This window comes from Saccopteryx bilineata, chromosome 6, assembly GCF_036850765.1.
Source record: "Saccopteryx bilineata isolate mSacBil1 chromosome 6, mSacBil1_pri_phased_curated, whole genome shotgun sequence".
Lineage (NCBI taxonomy): Eukaryota > Metazoa > Chordata > Mammalia > Chiroptera > Emballonuridae > Saccopteryx > Saccopteryx bilineata.
The window spans coordinates 203,863,999-203,887,981 of record NC_089495.1 but is presented as its reverse complement, the minus strand read 5'-3'; the positions used below and the strand labels follow the sequence as shown (position 1 = coordinate 203,887,981).

At 47.7% G+C, this 23,983-nt stretch overlaps 1 long non-coding RNA gene and 1 pseudogene across 1 annotated transcript in view; one reads left to right on the top strand and one right to left on the bottom strand.

Moving 5' to 3' along the window:
- The window catches only part of LOC136309011 (uncharacterized), a 206,857-nt gene that overhangs the window by 130,234 nt on the left and 52,640 nt on the right, over window positions 1–23,983 (bottom strand). The gene's annotated exons all lie outside the window — the stretch shown is intronic.
- Window positions 11,977–21,207, top strand: LOC136309163 (BPI fold-containing family A member 3-like; annotated as a pseudogene).

Here is a 23,983-nt window from a genome sequence, read left to right as displayed (position 1 = left end):
CTCTGGTCAGAGCCACACCACCCCTTCACTGAATGCCCCAGAGCCCCCTGTTCCCCTTTAAACCCATTCTTCCTCCACTCTGTTCCACTGGGATTTGTACCTCTTTGAATTTCCAACTATTCTATTGGTTCTCAGAACCAAGCCCAAGATCCTTACAATTGGACCACAAGGCTCCATGAGATCTGGCTCAACTAACTACCTCTCTCATCTGTTCTCCTACTATTCTCCCCACCCCACTGCCCACCAGCCGCACTGAGCCTGTTCTGTTCCTTAAACATGCCAGCCAAGTTTCAGCCTCAGGGCCTTTGCACTTACTCTGTCTTCTCCTTGGACCATCTTTCCCTAGCCATCCTCATGACTTGTACCTTCACTTGCTCCATGAATCTTTCCAAAGTCACTGCCTATGAGAAGCCTTCCCTGACTACCCTGTCTCAAATTCTACTCTTCCCTATGTCACTCTTTATCACCCAGTTTTTTACAGACCGACCAGTCTACATCCCATAGGCATCAATTTACTGGGTTTCTCATTTTACACATATACACTATTCCCAAGCCTGTGCTGTCTGTGGCTTTAAGTCTTTTACTTATTATGTATTCACTCATTTATTCCAGTGTACTTGATACTGGCCAAAGGGCTAGACATGGTCATTCTAAGGTGCATTAAAACAAGCGCTTCTTTTGCTGTGTTCCCAGTGCTTATGGCATAGTAGCTGTGTGATAAGTCACATGGCTACTGAGGGAATAACCGTCCTTGCATACACTCAGCTTCTGCCTTGCAGGACACCTGCCTTGCACAACGTCTGGTCACCAGCCTCTGGGGCCACAACCTTCCCTTGTGTTGTTATCTCTTCACTCAGGCTCCAGGTGAGAAATGTACGCATCGTAGACCTCACCCTCGAGAACTCCAAGGATAGCAAGGACGTCAAGTTAAGGATAGGACCAGAATTTACCGTATCGGTGAGGTAAGTAACAGCTACAGGTGTCGTGCATGGCTCTACCCACTTTGGCACAGGTGCATGGGGTACAGGAAGCAACCATAACTCACAGGCACCCAGGGCCATCTCAGCAAGACTCGCTGTGTGGCTGGAGCAGCGCCTACCCTTCCCGGGCCGGCATGAGTCTGCGTGGAGAGTCAGGAGTCCACAGGATGCTTGACTGCTTCCAATCTGGGGACCCTCTAGCAAGAACAGGGGGTGTTCTACAGGTTTTCTTACCCTGCTTCATTCAGAAAGCCCCGTCTTTCATTTGTTTGAAAATGAGAATTTTGACATCAGCTCTGATTGAGTATGACTTAAGAACAGAATCTGCTCTAGACCCCAACGCTCCATGGCCCCAATGCTTAGAGATGCTAAGAGATTTCGCACAGGCGTGTTTTGTCTGGTCTGCAGAATGTACATTGAGAGAGGACAGACAGACTTCCTTCAGTTTATCACTGCCTTGCCTCTCCCCTTGAAACCAACCCTGGTCTATTCATTCATTTCCACGCCAAGCCTGGACCTCATGGCAATGGGGTTGGGGACCTCTGCAACAGTACTTTCCATTGTCACAGTCTGTCACTTTTGATAAGCCGCCATACTGAGCATCATTTGTTCCCTGAGCCAGACGTAGTAGGTATTAGTCGTATACTCTGAAGGCTGATGTCCCTGGTTTAACTGCTTGCTGGATGCATGACTTGGAAAAATCCGTTCCTATTCTCCAGTCTTGAATCACCTCTTTTGAAAAATAAGGAAATTATCTCAACACAGTTCTTTGGAGGGTCCTATGCACACACGGGGAACCTTTATTCTAGATGAAAATGGGGGTGCTGTGAATTCTGAGATTCTGAGCTCTAACTCTTCCCTCTCATAGGATCCCGATGTTTGGGCCGTTCACATTTCTCGTGCGGGCAAAAGTAGAAGTCGAACTGCACTTGGGGACCTCAGAAGACGGCACACCACAACTTAGCTTGAGAAATTGTAGGCTCGTACCCGGGACCCTAGAGATCGTACCTGAAAATATGTGAGTTCTCTGCCTTCCTCTCTCTCTGGGTCCAGCTGGTTATGATAAAGCCCACAGTGAGGCTTTGCCCAATGATGTCACCCACAGAGCAGTACTTTTCGAAATTACCCTTTTGTGTATACAGGGATGTGCATCTTAGAAATAGAACTCTATGTTCTCTTAAAAATAATTTGCTTGTTGTAAAGATAATAAGCTCACTGACGTGGAAAGAGGTTCACTGAATGGCCATGAGAACAAAGAAAGAAGGCTTGCTTGATGATGGGTTGACACTAGTTTATTTCTGATTTTTTATTTATTTTTATTTTTTTGTTATTATAAACAATCCTAAATCTTTTGGTATAGAAGGGTTTTTCGAAAATAGAAATTATTTCCTTATTGTAGGTTTCTAAAATTATTTGAAAACTATTACCAGTTCTGCAACATTAACCAGTTAAGGTACATAACAATTTTGAGCATTCGAAATCACTTACTGGATACCTCACCAATGCAACTGAACTCAGTGACGTGATTCTAGCAGGCACCGGTCAGTTGCATCACATGCCCAACCAGTACGATTTGTTCCCATTTTCACACATTTTGTGTAGAAAATTTCACAGATGCCATTGTTTTCATTTTTTTAAACTTTCAGTAGAGCAAGAATGTCATCTCATCACTCTTTTTTTTTTAGTCTGTGAGGTTATCTTCATAGAGTAACTATCTTCAGAGGTTTGCCCTTTTATTAACAACAGTGTTAGTGCTTTCTCTAAAATTTATAAATCTTTTTTACAATCTTCTTTTGTAAGATTTTTTCAAAATTTAGGCTGATCTCTACAATTAACTGAATCCAACATCATTGCCAATCTATTTTATACCCTGTCTATCTTATTCATGAATTCTTCAGTTTGCTCTACTGTTTCAGGAAAGAGCAGATGTGGAATCCTTCCTGAGCCCTTCCTGGTCTGGTAATGTCCTCCTGTCTCGTACAGACACACTGAAAACCAGGCCAGAGAAGGCATTCTTGACCCACAGTCACCTTCCCCAGGGAAAATTCGGTTGACTATGGCTCTCATGTCTTCTGACAAACTATAGAAATGATTCCTGAAAGTATAGTCTTCACATGTCTTCTGATATGTTGAAGAACACGAGTCCTTCCTTTGTGGGAAATCTGAGAGCTTAGGCTGGAAGAGATAGATCAACTGAGTTATGTGCAAGCTTTTTATACAATAAAGACACAAACCCTTTGCCTGGAACTTAGATTTACCCCAATCTATCAAGGACTGGGGAAGACTTCAGGACCCCAAAGACCACTTTACATGGCTACTTCCTGCTTCTTTCTTATGTCCCCCAACTGAAGAAGGACATGATACTCTCTTTCCATGAAGGCATGACCATGGGGCTAGGGAGATAAGTTCTAGCAGAGCATTAGCTCATCAGAGAAATGATCATGTGTGCAGGAAAGACGGAATCAGAGCTGACTAGTGCAGCCTGGATAAAACCAGTGGGCTGGTCCTGGAAGGGTGGTCAAAGAGGAAGAAATCATTGCAGACGATAAGCAAAAGAGCACAGAGAGGGGAGGGGGGGGCCAGTGATGAGGGCACAGGTGATTTGAATTATAAGGTCAAATTTTAGGAGCTATTAAGAAGTAGTTAGCCCTGGCCGGTTGGCTCAGTGGTAGAGCGTCGGCCTGGCGTGCGGGGGTCCCGGGTTTGATTCCCGGCCAGGGCACATAAGAGAAGCGCCCATTTGCTTCTCCACCCCCTCCCCTCCTTCCTCTCTGTCTCTCTCTTCCCCTCCTGCAGCGAGGCTCCATTGGAGCAAAGATGGCCCGGGCGCTGGGGATGGCTCCTTGGCCTCTGCCCCAGGCGCTAGAGTGGCTCTGGTCGTGGCAGAGCGATGCCCCAAAGGGGCAGAGTATCGCCCCCTGTTGGGCAGAGCATCGCCCCTGGTGGGCATGCCAGGTGGATCCCGGTCGGGCGCGTATGGGAGTCTGTCTGACTGTCTCTCCCCTTTTCCAGCTTCAGAAAAAAAAAAAAAAAGGGAAGAGGTATATAAGAGCAAAGGGCTGAGGCTGGGTTAGAGCTCTGTGCAAACAAGGGTTAAAGGCTAAAATCTAAGCTGTTTGGGGTCAACTACGGAAAGGGGCAATGTCAAGGAAGAAGAGCGTGAGTGAAATTAATCTATTCTACAACCTCATCCATTCTGCATTTAGAGACCCCTCGGCACCAAGACCTGTTGCTAAAGAGGTGGAGCGCCATGTGGGATACATCTTCAACAAGATCTTGGCCGAAAGAGTAAGTATGCCAACCCCGACTACGCACTTCAGTCTCTGAGTCTGGAGTCGGATCTTGTTTGTTCGATTTTCTTAAACCGAAAGTAGATCTTCCAAGAAGGAAACAGCCTCTGTGAGACTGGACGTCAGCTAAGGAGGCCACCCAAGACTCGGTTTCCGCCTGACCAGGCGGTGGCGCAGTGGATAGAGCGTCGGACTGGGATGCGGAAGTACCCAGGTTCGAGACTCCGAGGTCGCGCGCGGGCTCATCTGGCTTGAGCAAAGAGCTCGCCAGCTTGGACCCAAGGTCGCTGGCTCCAGCAAGGGGTTACTCGGTCTGCTGAAGGCCCACGGTCAAGGCACATGTGAGAAAGCAATCAGTGAACAACTAAGAAGTCGCAATGCGCAACGAGAAACTGATGATTGATGCTTCTCATCTCTCTCTGTTCCTGTCTGTCTGTCCCTGTCTATCTCTGCCTCTGTAAAAAAAAAAAAAAAAAAAAAAAAAGACTCAGTTTCCCTGGCTGTAAATAAGTATAAGCAATTATAAAATAAAGAGCTAACATTTACTAAAGCACACAGGCCCAGTGCTAAGCATCTTATGTTAATTTGCTTGTCTCCTTCTCCAAACAGTCTCATACTCTAGGCAGTAATACTGTCCCCATTTCCCAGTGTTTCCCTAGATTTAAGAAGAAGTTCCAGGGGGAGGTTCAGAAACTTACTCAAATGACGAAAATGCCAAATGGCCCAGCTGACATGGGAACCCAGGGCAGTCTGCTCCCCAATTCCCTCTTTCCTGCTTGTTCCCTAGGATGGCCTGGCTTAGAAGAAGGACTTGCCTGGATGACCTTGTGCAGGCTTCATGAGCAGAGTCCTCCCCCTGACTCGTGGATTTCCTTGTCTTGCAGATGTGTTCCTTCATTAACACGTGGCTCCAGCACATGAGACCCCGCCTGACTAATGAAATGATGAGTAAGTGAGGCCAGAGGGAAGGGGTGGGAGAAAGTTCACACTCCTCCCACCCCTTTACCCTTCCATCCATCGTCATCCCTTCCCTCATCCTGACACTACTCCCGCTTTGAAAACTCCTTCCTGCCCTGCAGAGAAAGTAGGGTTTGTAACAGCCGCAATCCTAACAAACTCAGCTCCCATTTCTGGGGGGAGGGGGGCCTGTGCGCCTGGACAGGTTTAAACCCTCTGCAGCCCTACCACGAGCTAAGTACGTGTGGGTTTCCATTCTCTTCTGGTCCTCAAAGCCTAAGAAGCTGAGATATAAACAGAGGCTTCCCTGGGGTGTGTGTGTGTGGAAGAAAAGCTGTCCAAGATGCCCTTGACTTTCCTCTTAAAATGTACGATGCTGCATTCGGAGGAGAATATTGGTCTGGTTTCAGCCCAGGAAAGCACTGTGTCCTTCAGCCGTCTCTACCGCCCAGTACCCAAAGTTTCTACGTCTGCCAGACCCCCAACGAGTTGTGCAAGGTGGAATCTCCACAGCTCAGCCCCCAGCAGGAATCTGAGAACCAATAACATTGCCGGGTTAAAAAGACTCTTATTATATTCATTGAATTTTCACTAGTCCAATCACGGGCTGGATGCTAGAGTTTCTGACGTTCCTTTAGATGACTTTCCCAGCAGGCAATTTCCTGGCCTTGGCTGGCATACCTCCATTGACAGGGAGCTCCCTGCTTATAGGGTGGGAAGCTTGAGGCAGGTCATCCGGATGCGTGTTGAAGCTCTCAAAGCTCGGTGCACAGCGTCAGTCCGAGCACATGGGACTGGGTGGTAGGGCCAACACCCTCGCTCTGCGCATAACAGCTGCGACTCTGGAGAGGGCTCCTGGTAAACAGAGAATCTGGCTGCTTTAAGGACAACTGTCTCGTTTTAGGGCGCAAGCTCTTAGGGGATTAGCTTCAGGAGGAAGAAGTTGTTCCCGGTTTATGGGTGAGAAAGCTGAGGCTCAGAAGTGTCAGTGAAATAATCGGAGACAACTGGTGACAGAAAAGAGCCTTCTACCTCCGGTCTCCAAGCCTCTGACCAGTTTTCTGACCTCGCTGTGTCCCCAGATCCAGCAGGGGAAACTCCTTTGCCTCTCTCATCCTCCTTCGCCCCCACGGTCTAAGGTGTCTGTCTTGTGTTCTAGATCGTTTGCTGCAGCCGGGCACGTACGAGTTCTCCACCTAGATATCCTCACAGCACAGGAGCTGCATTGGTATCAATCAGGTGAGAGACCAGAGACATATTTTCATGCCTTCAGTGATCTTGGGTATTAGAGTCATTGTAAATGTTTCATTCCTCCTTTCATTCATAAAATTCCAGCGAAGTGTCTACAATGTGTTAGACTCTAGGGATACAACCATGAGCAACGCAAAGACTCTGCTCCCCTGAAACTCATATCCTCGTTGTGCATACCCACAGTGAACTAGGAGTTAAATGCAGGGTCCACTCCCTTCCATAAGGTGATGGAATGATGAAGGTAACAACATAGAAGGACGTGAGAGACAGCGTGACTGGGGTGGCGGAGGAGAAAGGCAGGGGAGCATGTGTAGTGGAGTCCTGAATAATAAGGTAGAAGACATCCCAAGACCCAGGAAAAGAACATCACAGACAGGAGAACGAGCATGTGCAAAAGCCCTGAGGCAGGAATGAGCTTTCCTTGTGGGTGCAAAGAAAGAAGAGCATTGTGGCTGGAGGGTGGAAGGGCTCCGTTATAAAAAGTAGTTTCATAAGGAGGATATCTGGTGAAGAAAGGAAAGGGGGGTCTCTGTAAAAGGAGATGTGATTATTCACTTGGCATGTATTGATTTGAAACTGTATTCTGTGCTGAATTCAGTCTACTCGAGTGACCCCACCTCAGGTCTCTCCAGAAAAAGGGCACACCTGCCACTCTGGTCCCTGCTTCATTCTCCTTCATGACACATCATTAGCATCTGACTTCCTACTATGTTATTAGTTATTTCTTCTCCTTCCCCAACTAGAATGCAGACTTCACAAAGGCAAGGACTTTATTCTATTTCCCGTTATATCCCAGGTGCCAGGATTACAAAGATGAACCACACCCTGCCCCTGCCCTCAAGAGCACCCAGTCTAGTAAGGGATAGGCAAATAAATGGGCTATTTTATGTGCAGCAGAATGTCCTGTTTGAGGTTCTATGGACGTAGAGAGGCAAGACTCAGAAGCTCTGCCAGAAGACGTCCTGGAGGGCTTCCAAGAGGAGAAAGGATTTAAACTGAATGTTGAAGAACAATTAAGAGTTCTTTGTGGGGAAATGCATTAAAGGCAGAGGACACAGCACGTGCAAACACACAGAAGTAGGAAAGGACCTGGTGCTCTAGACAACGGGGAGAAGCTCTGTGTGATTGGTCACGGGCACCATGGGGGATGGAGACATGCTTCTCTTAGCAGTAAGGATAAGCTTACTGTGGGCGGTACATGTGACTTCTGAGGACAATGTTGGATGTGATGGACAGAGCCACCAGGAAGATACAGTCCATGACAGGGAACATGAAACACTCAGTGGCTGACACCATAGTTGAAACTATGTCATTGGGTTAATTAGTTTAGTTATGTATTACTCTAAATTAATGCTATGCAATAAAAAATATAATGAGACACATGTAATTTGGGGATTTTTAGTAATGAAATTTTAACTAAAAAAATGCAGATTTAATAATTTTAGTGATATATTTTGCTTACTCAATATAGCCGAAGTATTAGCATGTCAACGTATCATCAATATAAAAGTTATTAAGGAAATTTTTAAAAATCTTATATTTTTCACCAAGTCTTTGATATCTGGAGTGTATTTTGTACTTACAGCACATTTCCATGTGGACTAGGTGCATTTTAAGTGCTCAATATTCACATGTGGTTGGTGGCGGCCACAGTGGACACAGCAACTCTAGCAAAGCTAAGTATGGCTGGTTGCAAAAACCAGCTAATTATGGCTGGTTCCTCGTTCTGTATATTTGCATAGGCTGTGTCCTCTGTCTTAAATGCATTTCCCCACAAAGAACTTTTAATCACTCAACATTTTATATTATGCCCCCAATACATATAGGCTGCCATTTATCATGGAAGTCCCACAGACATATTTATCCTGCCTAGAAAGTGTTTTATAACTGTGAATGGATTGCCCACATTAAAATAATATGCAATATTAAAATGTCTTTTGATGAACCAGGGCATTTGGCAACATTTTGCAGCCTTGTGCCACGACGTAGGCCAAGGTAAGAGGCAAGGTCCATCTTGGCGGAGGAGAAGGAAACTAAGGAACAGTGAGGAATTGTTCTCCAGGAATAGGGAGTGGAGGGGTGTCCAGGAAGAAATACGGTTCAGCACCACGAACAGTGGACAGCGGCACCGGTGCGATTCAGAACTGGGCAGAGGAGAGGTGCTGTGCTCTGCCTTATAACCTCCTTTAAAAGGGTGTATAATGTTGACGAGTATCTTGATTATTTCATACAGGTCCTGCTTGCCGGCCTCCTCTCTGAAATGCCCTCCACACTCCAAGCCACCAGCTACATAGATTTTCATGTTAATTGCTGCCTCCTGGATCCGTCCCAAAGATCCCCTTCTTTTCTGGGTATGAGGGTGTTTTTCTGTAAAGCCATCTGCTGACTTCATCTTCCCACAATAAAATTTTTGCATCTCTTCACAGTAGACTGTCCTGCTTCCATAGAGCCCTGTGGCCAGTGGCACAAAAGCCACAAATGGTGGCGAGTCCAGTAAGGATGACCTACACTAAAAGAGGGGGGAGGGTGCCTGGGTTAACTTAGCCTCAGAAGTGCCTGAACACTCTGGCCTGGAGTTTTTCTAAAGCAAAGGAGCAAGGTCACGTGTAACCTGCTCCACCAGGTCATAGCACTGGGCATGCACCACAGCTCTCCTGCTTGTTGGGAATGTACACAGGGGACTAGACCTCAGCAGGTCCTGACGTCATGAATAATTTGTATGAGTAGATGACCTGGATGTATTTGACCTTGTAAAGGAAACTCACACATTGCTTTCATTTACATACACACAATGCCCTTGGAATTCCACACCACTCATTCTGACACTCTAACACAGTGGTTTTTAATCTATTTACACATGGAGACCAATGAAAATAAGAGAATTATTTAGGGGATGACTAAGGCAGAAATCGCCCTGAGCATAAGTGAAGTCAACTAAGATCATTGGGTCTCTAATCGTCGTGCAGCATCAGGGTGGTTAGCTCTTTCACGGACCTGCACACTATTTCTGGCTGTGTGGATGATTAGATAACAGATTTCAGCCTGACCAGGTGGTGGTGCAGTGGATAGAGTATCGGATTGGGACACAGAGGACCCAGGTTCAAGCCCTCAGGTCACCGGCTAGAGCTCGTGCTCACCAGCTTGAGTGTGGGGTTGCTGGCTTGAGCATGGGATCATAGACATAACCCCATGGTCACTGGCTTGAACGCAAGGTCACTAGCTTGAGCAAGAGATCACTCACACAGCTATAGCTCCCCGTTCAAGGCACATATGAGAAAGCAATCAATGAATAACTAAGGCAGGGGTCAGAAAACTTTTTGGCTGAGAGAGCCATGAATGTCACATATTTTAAAATGTAAATTCGTGAGAGCCATACAACGAACCATGTACATTATGCATTATCCAAAAAAAACATTTGTTGTTGTCCTGGAGGACAGCTGTGATTGGCTCCAGTCACATGCAACCATGAACATGAGCAATTGAAAATGATATTCTACAATCATCCCGAAGGAGAGTGTGAACCCTGAGAGAAGACCTGAAATTGAAAAAGCCATCATGTGTTATGATTTCTTATAAAACTAAAAGCCAAGTGCAAAGGTCTCACCCACCCCTGGTTGCTGTGAAGTCTGCCAAGGACCCCGCACACCCTCTGCTGCTCGGGGGAGTGAAGAGTCCCTTTGTCTCAGAGCTCCCAGCAGCTATAAACTGTGGGGTCCAGACTCCCAGCCCCGTGTGTCTGCAGGGGAGTGGATGAGGGGCAGAGTGGCAGCAGGTGAGGTCAGAGAGAACAGCAGGGCACCCTGCAGGGCCCAAAGCCAATGCAAGAATATTAGCTTTTACTCTGTTTGCAGTGGAAATTTTGGAGGGTTTTGAGCAGAAGAAAGCATCATAGTCTGACTTCCGTCTTAAAACCATGGCTCAGGCTGCTGTGTGACAGAGATTGTAGGGGTGCAAGAAAAGAAGTGGAGAGACCACCTAGGACCCCCTGTAATAATAATTCAGGAAGCTGGGAGACCCCATATAACACCCCGTAATAGTTCAGGAAGCTGGGAACCACATAGGATGCCCCTGTAATAATTCAGAAACCTGGGAGACCACCTAGGACACCCCTGTAATAGTTCAGGAAGCTGGGAGACCACATAGGACACCCCTGTAATAGTTCTGGCCAAAATGGTAGCTGAGGTGGAGTTGTTGGATGTGGTCACATTCTGACAGTGTTGGCAGAATTTCCTAATAGATGGGGCATGAGAGGTGAGGAACCAGGTGAAAGGTGACCCCAAGGGCTGAGGCTGGAGCAACTGGGAGGATGGTGGCGCCAGTTCCGGAGATGGTGAGGACAGGGCGATTTGAACTAAACTCTGACTCCCAATCCCAGAGCAACAAGGGAAACCTAATGCTTTGGCTTCAAGACTTCCTGTCCCGTCCCCCTTCCCTGTACGCTGTGCTCACAACCCATCATTCATTCATTCATTCATTCATTTGTTTTATTTAACGAGAATTCATTAGTAACTATCATGTGGTAAACATGGGAGGCACTGGACACGCCAGGATTAACTAGACTCACACTTCCCCTCAAGAAACTGATCATCAGGCCCTGGCCGGTTGGCTCAGCGGTAGAGTGTCGGCCTGGTGTGCGGGGGACCCAGGTTCGATTCCTGGCCGGGGCACATAGGAGAGGCGCCCATTTGCTTCTCCACCGCCCCCTCCCCTCCTTCCTCTCTGTCTCTCTCTTCCCTTCCCGCAGCCAAGGCTCCATTGGAGCGGAGATGGCCTGGGCGCTGGGGATGGCTCCTTGGCCTCTGCCCCAGGCGCTAGAGTGGCTCTTGTCGCAACAGAGCGACGCCCCGGAGGGGCAGAGAATCGCCCCCTGGTGGGCAGAGCGTCGCCCCTGGTGGGCGTGCCGGGTGGATCCCGGTCGGGCACATGTGGGAGTCTGTCTGACTTTCTCTCCCCGTTTCCAGCTTCAGAAAAAAAAAAAAGAAAAAAAAAAGAAACTGATCATCAGGTAAGGGACTGAGAGATCAGCCATCCTCACTCATTCATGTAGTGTCGTTTAGTCACTCAAAAAACGGTCCCTAGCCCATGATGCAAACAAGCATCAGGGAAAGCATTGAGAATGATCTTGCCCTTTAAGAAAGTCCTAGTCTAATTGGAAAGGCTGAGATTTGCGATCCTGCTCATATATTCACCGAAGAGTCACCAACATCCAGCCTGGGCAGGGTTTGGGACAGGACTCCTGCTGGATGACCCAACAGTGGGCTCTCCTGGCTGTCTCCTAGCAACAGGGCCTCCTGCTAGAGCCCTGGCCGCCCTGCAGGGTTCAACCTGCCCCAACACCATGCGAGCAGCTGCCAGAGCTCCTCACGACACCTCTCCGCAGCACTCTGAGGGCGGATTCTGGTGCAATCGTCCCACAGAAAACCTCGAGGTCGTCGTCCCTGCGGCCACCCCTGGAGCCATCTGACCCTTCTTGACACCTGCAGTGCCCAGAACCCAAGATGCACCCACTGTGGAGGCTCCAGGTCCTCCTCAGCTTGCTGTTCCTGCATAACCAGCCCTGGCCGGGCCTGGCCGAGGCCCACGTGAACAGCAAATGCACCCTGGCGAGACGTAAGCTAAGCTGCACTCTGCTCTGCGCGCCGTCGCAGGGTGGGTGGGGAAGGCAGCGCCTGGGCCCTGTCCCCGACTTTGCTGGATGACCTCGGGTTAGTCACGTACCCCCTTTCATTCTTTTTTCTTGGACTTCAAAGAATAACAACGAGGTGGACTCAAGCATGCATCAATTCATAACACATTGGCATTCTCAGGAATAGTGGCGAGGTCCCTCTCTTATTTGATTTTATGTTATTTTCCTTTTTACCTCTTAATCTCATTGCCATTCCCTCTTCCTCGCCAGGCACTGCAGAGTGTGTGTGTGTTTAAATATGTCCTGATCCTGTAAAACACGCAGAGTTTTGATTTATGTAAATGGTGTTGTCACATAGATCTCGTGGCTACTGACTCGTATCAGTGAACGCTGTTGATGTCTGTGGCTTCAGACTGGCGCAGAGAGGTCCATGAGACTCATCCACTTCACTGCCACTTGTCCATTTTCCTAGGGATGGACACTCCCCGCCACTATAAACTCCTCTGAGATGGACAGCCTTGCAGGTGTCCCTGTTAGGACCTGTGGGAGACTGTCCTAGGGATACCCCCGGAAGGTGGATGGCAAACACCATTTAACAAGATGGCCAGATGGCACTCTAGAATGTCTGTGCCAGTCTGCACTCACTGCAGTATGAACGGGCATGCCCAGCTCCCGTGATTCCCCACACGGGAGGGTATCCATCCCTACCAGTCTACGTGGGCTGCATAGCAAGATGCCACAGACCGCGGGGCTTAATCCACAGACATTTCTTCATGGTTCCAGAGGTTGGAATTCTAAGATCAAGTGTGCCCACAGGGCTGGTTTCTGGTATAACCTCTTTTCCTGGCTTCTTGCTGTGTCCTCACATGGCCTCTCCCCTGTGTGCACACAGAGAATATACTCTGGTGTCTCTTTCTCTTATTAGCCTATGGGATTAGGGCCCCACCCTTATAAGTGAATTTAGCCTTAATTACCTCCTTCAAGGTCCTATCTCCAAATACCATCACACTGGAGGTTAAGGCTTCAATATATTAATTGCTGGGGCAGGGAGAGGAGGGGTGGAGGCAAACCTAATTCAGGACATAGCTCTGTCTCTCTAATATTTGCCAGTCTAATATGGAGTTTGTGATATCTATTTGTTTTAGTTTGACTTTCTCTAATTAGTGTGAAATTTGAGCCTCTCGTCATGATTTTGTTAACTGTTTTTTAACTTTTTTTACCTTCTGCTCATTTTATTATTTGCATTCCTGGGTTTTGTTTGTTTTTTAATTTATCCTCTGTGACTTGAGGAGATGTTACTTGATTCTTGACATTAGTCCCTTGCCAGGTCTAACTACGAATTAATATGTCTCCCAAGCAGTCACCTATCAGTGTTGTTGGGAGGTCCTTCATTGAACAGGACTGTTTTCATAGGTACTCAATTTCGTCTTGTGGTTTGTGGCAGATGAGTCATAAGCCCTTGTCCTTACCCCAGGCTTTGTTTTTCCAATAGCTTTAAAGTTTAACCTTTCATGTGTAGGGTTTTAACCCATCTGGAGACTTCTTTATGTACATTTATGTATGTGAGTTAGAGACCAGCCTCACTTCTCTCCAAATAATGAGTTTGTTTTCTCACCCCATTACTAAAGGGTCAAGTTTCCAAACACTCTGATTCCCTTTTGAGTTCTGTCTTCTGCAGAAATGTGTAACCATTTCTGCAGCAGTAACATAATATTTTAAATACTACATCTTTGTTGAATGTGGTTTTATGTAATAGACCTTTATTCTTTCAAATGAATTTTAAAGTGTGTTGAATTCCTAAAAAAAATCATCTGGAAATTTGTTTGGGGTCACATTGAATGTGTTTTTTAAATTAGAGAGGTTTGGCATGCTCACAATGGTAGGTCACTCAATCACAAACTTAGCATATCTTCCAATTTATTCAGATTGATTTTATATCACTTGGTGAAAATTTAAAGTCTTCTAAACAGCTTGAGTTTTGTTAATTTGATTCCTAGAAAATTTATAGTTTTTGTCACTACAGGAAACACAGGGTGGAGCAGAGTGTATGATTATTTATTAATTTTTGTTATTTTTCATTCGAACTTCTGTAAAGCTACATTTGTCCCAGCGTGTATTGCCTGATTTTTCGTTATATTCTATAGTTGGTATTACTGGTACTGAGGAAGGACTTCTGTTGACTGTTGAAAATTAATTTGCTATCTTCTTTTTTATAATTATACCTCTATTAGTTCCAATAGTTTGCCTTTATTCTATTGGATTTTCTATCTAGCTTGAGGGTCATATCATCTGTAATAGTGACTGTTTTATCTCTTCTAAACCGAAAACATCTTGTGATTTTTTCATACCTTGCAGTATAATATTTTCTCTAGTAGTTGGAATATAGTTTTTATCACGTTTAGGAAGTCTCCGTATTTTAGCTTTCTAAATTTCTCTTAATAATAAATCAATATTGGCCTTTAAAAAGTGTTTTTCTGCATCTAAAAATTAATCCCTCTTTTTCTCTAGTCCAGTAATATATCAAATTGTACTAATAGATTTTCTGTTGTTAACGTTATCCTAGCATTTCTGCAATAAATATATTTTATCATGTATGTTGTATAACGTATTACAACAATCTATTTATAATATACTATAATATATTCATAATGTATCCAACTAGTTTATGATATTTTATAATGTAATATATATTTTAATAATGTACTGTAAGGCATTAGATCTCTTGGCAGATAATTTTAGAATTTTAGCAAACTTTTTATACATAAAATTAATGTATAATTCACTGTCCTTGAGGCTAGAAAAGTTGTACTAGCCTCAGAAAATGAAATTGGCATCTTTTTTCCCTTATTTTCTTTCACAATGACCTTTCTATAAAAGTTTGGTAAAACTTTTCTACAAAATGATCTGGATCAAAAATTTTCAGAAAATGAGATCTTTAATAGTGATTTCTATTTCTTAATAGTTACAGATTATCACTGTTTACTGTTTTCCTTCATCACCGTTTGGCATGTCATGGTTTGCTCTAACTGTATCCATTTAATTCGATTTATATCAAATATATGCATGCATAGTTATGAGCCCAGAGATCCTCATCTGTACAAATGGTGCAGCTAGAACGCTATTACCTGGGCTGCTTTGAGACTCAATGAAGAAAAGTATATGCACAGCGCTCTTCTAAATGCAAATAATTTTATCGCTACAACCACCTCTCACGTATCAGTGCTTATTTACATATAACAGAAAACCTAACTCGACCTGGCTCAAACAGAAAAACAGTCACTTCCCAGAACTGAAAGTCACAAGCAAGGCCAGCTGCAGGTCTGGTTCAGTCAGCAGCTCAAAGCTGCCATTCAGAACCGGATTTGGTCCATTTCCCTTAGTGCTGTTAACATCATGATTTCATCCTTAGGCTGCTGGTTTCCAGTATGGTAGGAAATGGTGGCCGGTGGCCTTGGAACTACAGGCTGTCTTGTTCCTTTCCACTGGAAGAAAAAGAGAAAAGCCTCCTCCTCAAACATGAAACGCAAGATCTTCCGTTTAGTCTGATAAGACCAACCTGGATCACAGAACAACTTTGAACCTGAAAGAGTCACCATGCGATGGTGGCTCAGGTGATTAACAGCCTCACCTGGACCAGGAAATGGAGATAGTGCCTGAATCAAAACAGAGTTTGGATGAAAATGACAGGATGGTTGAATGGAAGGAAAGATGGGAAGATGGATAGGTTGATAGATGGAAGCGTGGGTGGACGGGTGGATGGATGGACGGATGGATGGATGGATGGATGGATGGATGGATATATGAATGGATGGAATACTGGACTGTCAACTAGTAGTATCTGTTGCTCACCAATTCCCAACTGCTACCATCATCATTAACCAAGCATTATAAGAGTTCTAGGCATACTTATAGTCTCACTCTATCTTTGAAACTACTTAGTTAATTATGTCTCTCCTACCACACAGAGAGCTGGTCTGTGTCTTTGGTGCTGAGCACGGGGCCTGACACCCAGTAGATGCTCAATAGATATTCTTTGGATGACTGTCCTCAATGTTCCTCACAAGAATCCTGTGAGATGGGTATGATTACTGTCCCTATCACACAGATGAGGAAGTTCAGAATCAGGGAGCTAACAGAGCTAAGAGTTGAACCCAGATCTTTGGCTCCAGACACACCTTTTCTTTAGAGGCAGCAGAAACAGGGGGTATTCAACAGGGGTCTGGAACCCAGCCCCAGGGGAAGGAGGGTGTGGTCCAACAATGGCTCCTGCTGCTCTGTGGTGGCCCAGAGCACAGGTACCAATCATATAAAGGGTGAAGTCAGTGAAATAGGCGCGTCCCGTGGGGAGCGCTGAGGGTTGTTAGAGCCGGACCCAGACTCTGAGCAGGAGAGTCTGGATCCAAAGGAGGCAGAACTTAGACATGTCCACAGCTCTCAACTTTTCTTCTCTTTTGAAATGCGTTGTTTTCTGCTGGGAGCTGCACTCTGTCCTGCAGTTTATGTTGGGTGTGGTATGAGAGGGTTGACATTTCTTCTCTCCTGCTTTGCCCACCTATTTTCATCTTTAAGCAGCATCCACTGTGATCTGCATCTATGATAGGCTCTGGCACTGGTGAAATTTCAACCAGCATATCCCCTTTGAGCAGCTGTTCCCGGCCAGACCCTCTGAGGAATGTCACATCGCCCCTGCACAGCCAAACCTCACAGATGAAGAATGTGGATCTCGGGGTTGGGGGCCGGGTGGTGGCATGCACCCAATCTCACAGCAAGGAGTGGGTGCCCCAGCCTGCAACTCTGACCTCCTGATTCCAAGTCCCCTGCCTTGTCTGTGACCTTGTACAATGTAGCTGATCCTGCCTCTGTTTCCAGTTATTACTCTGGGCCTCATGAAGCACAACGCAGAGGGCCGGATTCAGAACATCTGCGTCCTGGACAGTCTGAAGGCCTCCGGGCAGGTGGCCCCGGGCATGGTGGGCTGGCTAACCGGTGGTGGCACGAGCCTCCAGGAGCAGCGAGAAGGCAGGTGAGACCCTGAACCCCAACCCTGGGACTCTTCACAGAGCTCTGGGTCAAAGGGGAGAGATGGGGAATGGAAGTGCACGTTCTAGGTAGAGAGAAGGAAGGAAGATTGGAAGGAGGAGATGTCAGGCGCAATATGAGGATGAATAGGGTCACATATAAGGGGTATTTGGAGAGGCAGCATAGCAGAGTAAGTAGGAATGAAGGGTTGGGAGTAAAAGTTTCTGCACTGAAATCTTGGCTCTGGCTCTGGCTGGTTGGTTCAACGGTAGAACGTTGGCTAATCGACGCTGTGGATGCCCCGGGTTCAATTTCCGGTGAGTGTACACAGGAAAAGTGACCACCTGCTTCTTCCCCTTACCCTTCTTCCTTTCCCTTCTCTCCCTTTTTCTCTCTTTCTTTCTCCCCACCTCTCCTCCAGCCATGGCTTATTCGAACAAGTTGGCCCCGTGCACTGAAGGTGGCACCATGCCTTCCTTCAGGTGCTAAAATAGCTTGGTTGCCGAGCAACAAAGCAACTGCCTCAGATGGGCAGAACATCACCCTGTAGCGGGCATGCTGGGTGGATCCTGGTTGGGGCACATGTGGGATTTTGTCTCTTTCTCTCCCTGCCTCTCTTTTAAAAAAAAAATCTTGGCTCTCTCACCCACCTTGGGGTAAATGCTAGATTGCTCTGGTTTCACCTATAACATGGGTGCCCACAGCATAGCTGGATAAACATCTGGGAGTCAAAGGAACTAGGGACTGGAGTCAGGTATGTGAACCTCACATTACTGCTTGATGGCTGTGTGACTCTGGCCAAAACATCTGAGCTGTCTAACCTTCAGCCCTGAGTCCGCCTCAGTGAAAGGGTCGTGATTGTCCCTGTGGCTGACAGTTTTGGGGTTTTCTCTGCCACACATGGTGGGTGCATGGCCATCAGTAGGTACAATCACCCTCACAGAACTGGGCCTGTCCTGCTCACCTCCATTTCCATGCCTCCCTCCTGAGGGGTGCAGGCCTCCCCAGATTCCCAGACTCAAAGCTCCTTGGCCCCAGCACGCCATTATTCCAGCCCGCTGTGCCTGGGGCTCCCTTCTCTCTGCCTCCAATCCCTGCTCTCTCCATTTTAGTGGGGGCCACCCCTCACCAGCAGGGTGTTCCTGGATGGGTGCAGCCATGATCACCTCCCTTCATTCATTCCTTAAAGAACTGTCACAAATATTTATTGAGCACTTATTGTGTAATGAACTGGGCTGGGTACTGAGTACACAGCTATGAACAAGACACACCGTCACTGCCCTTCGGGATCTTAATCCTTTTTCATGAGATAAGTCATGAACGTAAATAACCAATTGCAAGTGGAGGGAGATGAAGGCCCTTTTATCAAGGTAAATGGTGAGTGAGGGGGCCGATCAAGAGGACCTGTCTAAAGAAGTGGCCAGAATTAGGTAGAAACCGGAATGAAGAAGCATGTGACGTAAGAGGCATGCGGGGTGAGGAGGGGGGCTGGAAAAGCCCAGAGGTAAGAGAAATTGGTGTGTTTGAGAAAAAGCACAGGTCCTGCGTGGTCAGGTGAGCAAGACGGCAGGTGAGGCCGGGCCCTGCAGGTCTTGGGGGCTGTGGTGAGGAGTTCCGGTTTTAACCAAGGACAGTGAGAAACACATGGAGAATGTTGAGCGAGAGGGGAGTTAGTCCCCTAGGGCTGCCCCAGGGAGAAGTCTATAGAGAGGCCAAGGTCACACCAGAAGCCCGGAGAAACTAGAGTGTCTCCAGACAGGCAGTGATGGTCACCACAACCTAGTAAAAATGACAGAGGAGGATGTGTTTGTTTTATTGTTTTGTTTTGTTTGTTTGTTTTTGCTGTAAAAAGCTACAGGCTGTGTTTTACAAGCAGAGACAGCATGACTTGCTGATGGTTTGAATGTGGAGATGATGTGTGGAAATCATCAACTGCGCCTGAGGTTTGGGTCTGGGCGGCCTGGTACATTGTGGGGATGCCTGGTAGGTGGTGGGGTCACCTGCCGAGCGAGGCAGGCGTGGCATGAGAACAGGCCTGCGGTCTGGGTCTGCGGCTGGCTGTGGGTCACGGATATCGGTACAACCGTGTGGAGTGTCAGGACACTCGGGACAGCTGTGAGGACTTGCAGCCAGGGCTCCCAGTGGTGGCTCTTGCCCACAGAGCGTCTATAAAAGGCTCTGACTTCAAACGCACTGCCAGGCCCTTGTGACAGGGGCTGGCCTTGTCTGTCAGACCGAGACCTCGTTATCTGGGGTCCCTCCCCCCTGCGGGACCTCTGCTCTTTCTCTGTGTAGCGCCAACATCACCAACATTCAGAGGAACTATGGCGGGATCCAGATGTCTTTCCACAAGGAGCAGTCTTGGCAAACATCTCACTTGAATTTGGCATTGACTTGAGACTGTAAGTCATACAGACGCAGGGTCTGTGAGGCACTGGGGTCCCCTCCTTCTCCCTGAGGACAAGGGGGCTGAAATGTGGGATGGGAGAGAATGTGGCCACCTGTGGAACCCAACTCTTTCTAACCCCAGCCTGGTTTCAAACTCACTCGCTGTGTGACCTTGGGGAAGACACTCACGCCTCTGAGCCTTAGTTCCTGCAACCGAAATGTGGATGGCAACCATCGGTCTGTGGAGGCAGATCATTTGCTCGTTTAAACCTGTGTTTAATGACGTGGACAAAAGGAAAGTGGTTGCCAGAGAGGGGTGAGGATGGAGTAAAGAGGGACAAATATACGGTGAGAAAAAATGATTGGACTTTAATGATGGGCACACCACACAACCAACTGTTCAAATGCTATAGAGATGTTCACCTGAAACCTACGCATTGTGTTTGACCTATGTCACCTCATCAAATTTCATTTCTAAGAGAAAGAAAAAGAGCAAAGCAATGAGAAGAATAAAATAAAACAAGCCTATGTGAGTTCACCACACTGATTTGAAAAAGGAAAAACACTATTAATAAAACAAAATTTTTTAATAAAAAGGGAAAAACATTGTATCTCACCACCCTTCCCTTCCTTTAACATCCTTTAAGGTCCACTGCCCCCCAAGGAAAAGGTGGCTACAGCTAAATAGTAAAAACACTTCTAAAAAGATAAACTCTCAACATTCCCAAAGGCCCCCCAATCTGGTCTGTTTAAAAGATTTTTAGGCCCTGGCCGGTTGGCACAGTGGTAGAGCATCGGCCTGGCGTGCAGAAGTCCCGGGTTCGATTCCCAGCCAGGGCACACAGGAGAGGCGCCCATCTGCTTCTCCACCCCTCCCCCTCTCCTTCCTCTCTGTCTCTCTCTTCCCCTCCCACAGCCGAGCCTCCATTGGAGTAAAGATGGCCCTGGCGCTGGGGATGGCTCCTTGGCCTCTGCCCCAGGCGCTGGAGTCGCTCTGGTCACAACAGAGCGACACCCCAGAGGAGCAGAGCATCGCCCCATGGTGGGCAGAGTGTCGCCCCCTGGTGGGCGTGCCGGGTGGATCCCGGTCCGGCGCATGCGGGAGTCTGTCTGACTGTCTCTCCCTGTTTCCAGATTTTCAGAAGCCACAATGGCTAATAGCAGTTTTCTCTTTAATTTTTTTTTTTTTTTTTAGAGAGGAGAAGGAGAGACAGAGAGAGAGAAGTGAGGGAGGAGCTGGAAGCATCAACTCCCATATGTGCCTTGACCAGGCAAGCCCAGGGTTTCGAACCGGCGACCTCAGCATTTCCAGGTCGACGCTTTATCCACTGCGCCACCACAAGTCAGGCAGTTTTCTCTTTAATCACCGCCCACAGTATTTAGCAGGCGGGGGTGTGGCGCCCCTCTGGGCCGGTTTGTTGAAAAGACTCCGTGTGGACAGCACTGTCCACACGGAGAGTCACTCCTCATGTTGACAGCCTCCACCTCCGGCTCTTTCTCTGTCTCCTGTCCTCTCCTCTCCTCCTCTCTCTCATCCCAGGAGGCTCTTCAACAACAAAACTGTGAAGACACATGCACGCATGAGCTTCACTGTGCAGTCTGGTTGGAGAAAGATGAGTTTGGCCTGATGGATCTGGTGACAGGCCATTGCCGCGTGGAGCCCAGCAGTGTCCACATGACAGTCCTCACTGAGTAAGGTCCCCGCGGCTCCTCTCCAGGGCTGGGCCCCTTCCTGCGGCCACCTGTCCCCACCACCTCCTGGATACTCTCCAAACTGATCTCACCCTTTCCCAGGACCTGATCCTTCTCCTGCCTCCCAGGGATGCCCCGCCCTCTTCTCAGAAAGAAACCAGGCTCCGCCCCTTCCCACCCCTGCAGCCCACCTCCACCCGCTCCCATCAGGAACTCCTGGTTCCCCCCCCCACCCCCTGTTCCCCTCGCTCCATCCTGCGCTGTCCCAGCTCCTGGGTCGGTCCCTGGGCCATTACAGGAGTGTGCTCCGGTGGCCCCTGGCTGGACCTCACCTCCTTCACTCCGTGCTCCGGCAGCAGAAGTCACTTTCTAGTCCGGTATCTGGCCGTGTCCTCCAGCCCCAGCCCCACTCCTCCCAGGGGGCCTCCAGTGCCCTGTGGATGAAGAGCCAACTCCTGGACGTCACTCTAGGCCCCACTTGTCCTCTCTGCTGCCCCACCCTGCTCCACGCTGCAGCCCTCTGCCCTGTAGTCTCTCTGAAGGACCCGCCCCTCCATCAACACACCATGTAGTTTCACACCACTGTGCCTTTGCACATGCAAATCCTTTCGCTGGGATGCTCTGATCTTCTTCTTTAAGGCTCTTTCTCATCACCCATTCATTCAACAAATGTTTACTGAGAACCTACTATACCAGGACCAACATGCCTGATCCTATGGATACAACAGTGATCAAGACAGAAAAAAAAACAAAAACATACAGAGATAAATGAAGACCTACACCCTGGCCAACCAAGTCTGTCAACCTCAACAGACAGTGAGTCCCTAGGAGGCAAAACTTAGGACTGATTTCTCTCCGTAATTCCAAAATGCTAAAAGCAACGAAGTTGTCAGGGGACGACCATTCACTGATTCATCAGACAGTCACCGAGTGCCTAGGTCACGCCTGACATTCGAGGACAGGGCGGTGCAGGGAGAAGACAGTGGACTCGGGAGCTCTGCTGACCTGGCTCTGACCTCATCGATGCTAACTAGCTGTGTGACCTCGGACAGGTCACATTGCTTCTCTGAAGAGCCCCTTTGACTGCGCCTGACAATGATGCCACGGCAACGACTTCTCAGTGCGGCAGAGACGGTTCACCTGGCCCACCGAGGAGGCCTCCGTTCTGCTCTAAAAGGAGAAATCTGTGATACGGTGTCCAGGTTACAAACTTGGGCAGAAGACAGAACTAAATTTAAAACCTGACTCTACTGTAGACTAGCTCTATGATCTCGGGCAAGAATTGTTTACACTTGAGTCACAGTTTTCTCATCTGTAAAATGGGACTAATAATAGTGTTTATATCCTAGGGATGCTAGAAAGGTTGCACAAGCATTTGAGAAAACTACCTGTCGATAATAGCGAACACCACTATTATTACAGAGGGGAAAACAGAGGCTAAAAAAGGGCATCGGAGCCGTCCAGTGTCAAACGGCGAGACTGGGCAGAGCCCCGCGAGAACTCAAGGCTTCCTGAACTGAGGACAGGGCACCCCCTTTCTGACCTCCACGCTCATCAGAAAAGTGGCTTCCTGGTCACTCATGTCCCCAGACCTCCCTCACTCATGACACAGACGAGGAGACCATCTCTAAGCAGGACAGAGAGAGAATGACAGACAAGAACCACCTCCCCACATTTTCAGTGTCCTCCACGTTCTCTGCACCTCTGCATCTGGTGACATCGTGATGTACAGTTTGAAATACATTATTGACACATCCGGCTTGAGTGTGTCCTTACCTCGTGACCCCTGGGGCCTCCTGTAGGAAATGTTTGCTTTGGAATTTGTGGGATGGACGCAGTGAGATGGACGGCTTCTCTTCAATTTCCCAGCTGTCAATCACTTAGCGCCACGTCTCCCCGGCTGTGGGCTCACTCGCTATATATGAAGTCAGCCCCACTGCAGAACCCAGCAGGAATCAACTGACGGAGACCCAGAGCTCCTCCACTGTCCCCTGCAGAAATCCAGGTGAGCACAACGCAACGACCCTCTCGAACCTGCCTTTTTATCAGACACCAAGCCAAACTGAAGCTTTTCGTGAGTATTGCCCAGTGACAAATTAGTGCTGGCTCTAGCACAGAACACGAGAAACAGCGGCTTCAGTGCTGACGAGACGTCAGAGGGAGAAGGGTACACTCACATAGGGCGTCCATCAGCTTTCTCCTCTGCTACGCCGGGGTTGTGGCTTTCATGCTCATGCTGATAAAATAGCTGCTGAGATACATCCATCGTTCCTGGCATCAGATTAAGAAAAAGCTGGAGAGGAAAACAAAAGCTTGTCAGCCCACTTTAAATAACTCTTTAGGAAGACCCAGCCTAAGAAGGTTGGGGAGAGAAGCCTTCTATTAGGCCCGTTTCTGCTCTCAAAAACGAAAGAGTTCTTTAAAGGGAGAGGGAAGGGTGGGCAGGTGCCCTCAGCTCTCCACGCTTCTATTTCTTGCTCTTTAAAATAAGCTTGTTGATATTTTTCTCAGAGGACAGAGCTGTTGCAAGGTTTTAGTGTAGATCCCCTCTCTTTGCATTCAAAAATGCCCCTTGGCCACCCTGTCCTCCTTCAGCCTCTGTTAGTCTGTGCGTTTCCCTAAAGGCACTGTCAGAACCAGGGAGTGATGAAGAGAACCATTAACTAGTAACTTCAAAATGAGCTTCCATTTAGTGGCCCTTGCTTAAGCAATTTTTCAAAATACTTGTTGAATCCTCACAGTAACTTTATTTATTGAGGTACAGAGTAAAGTACACATAA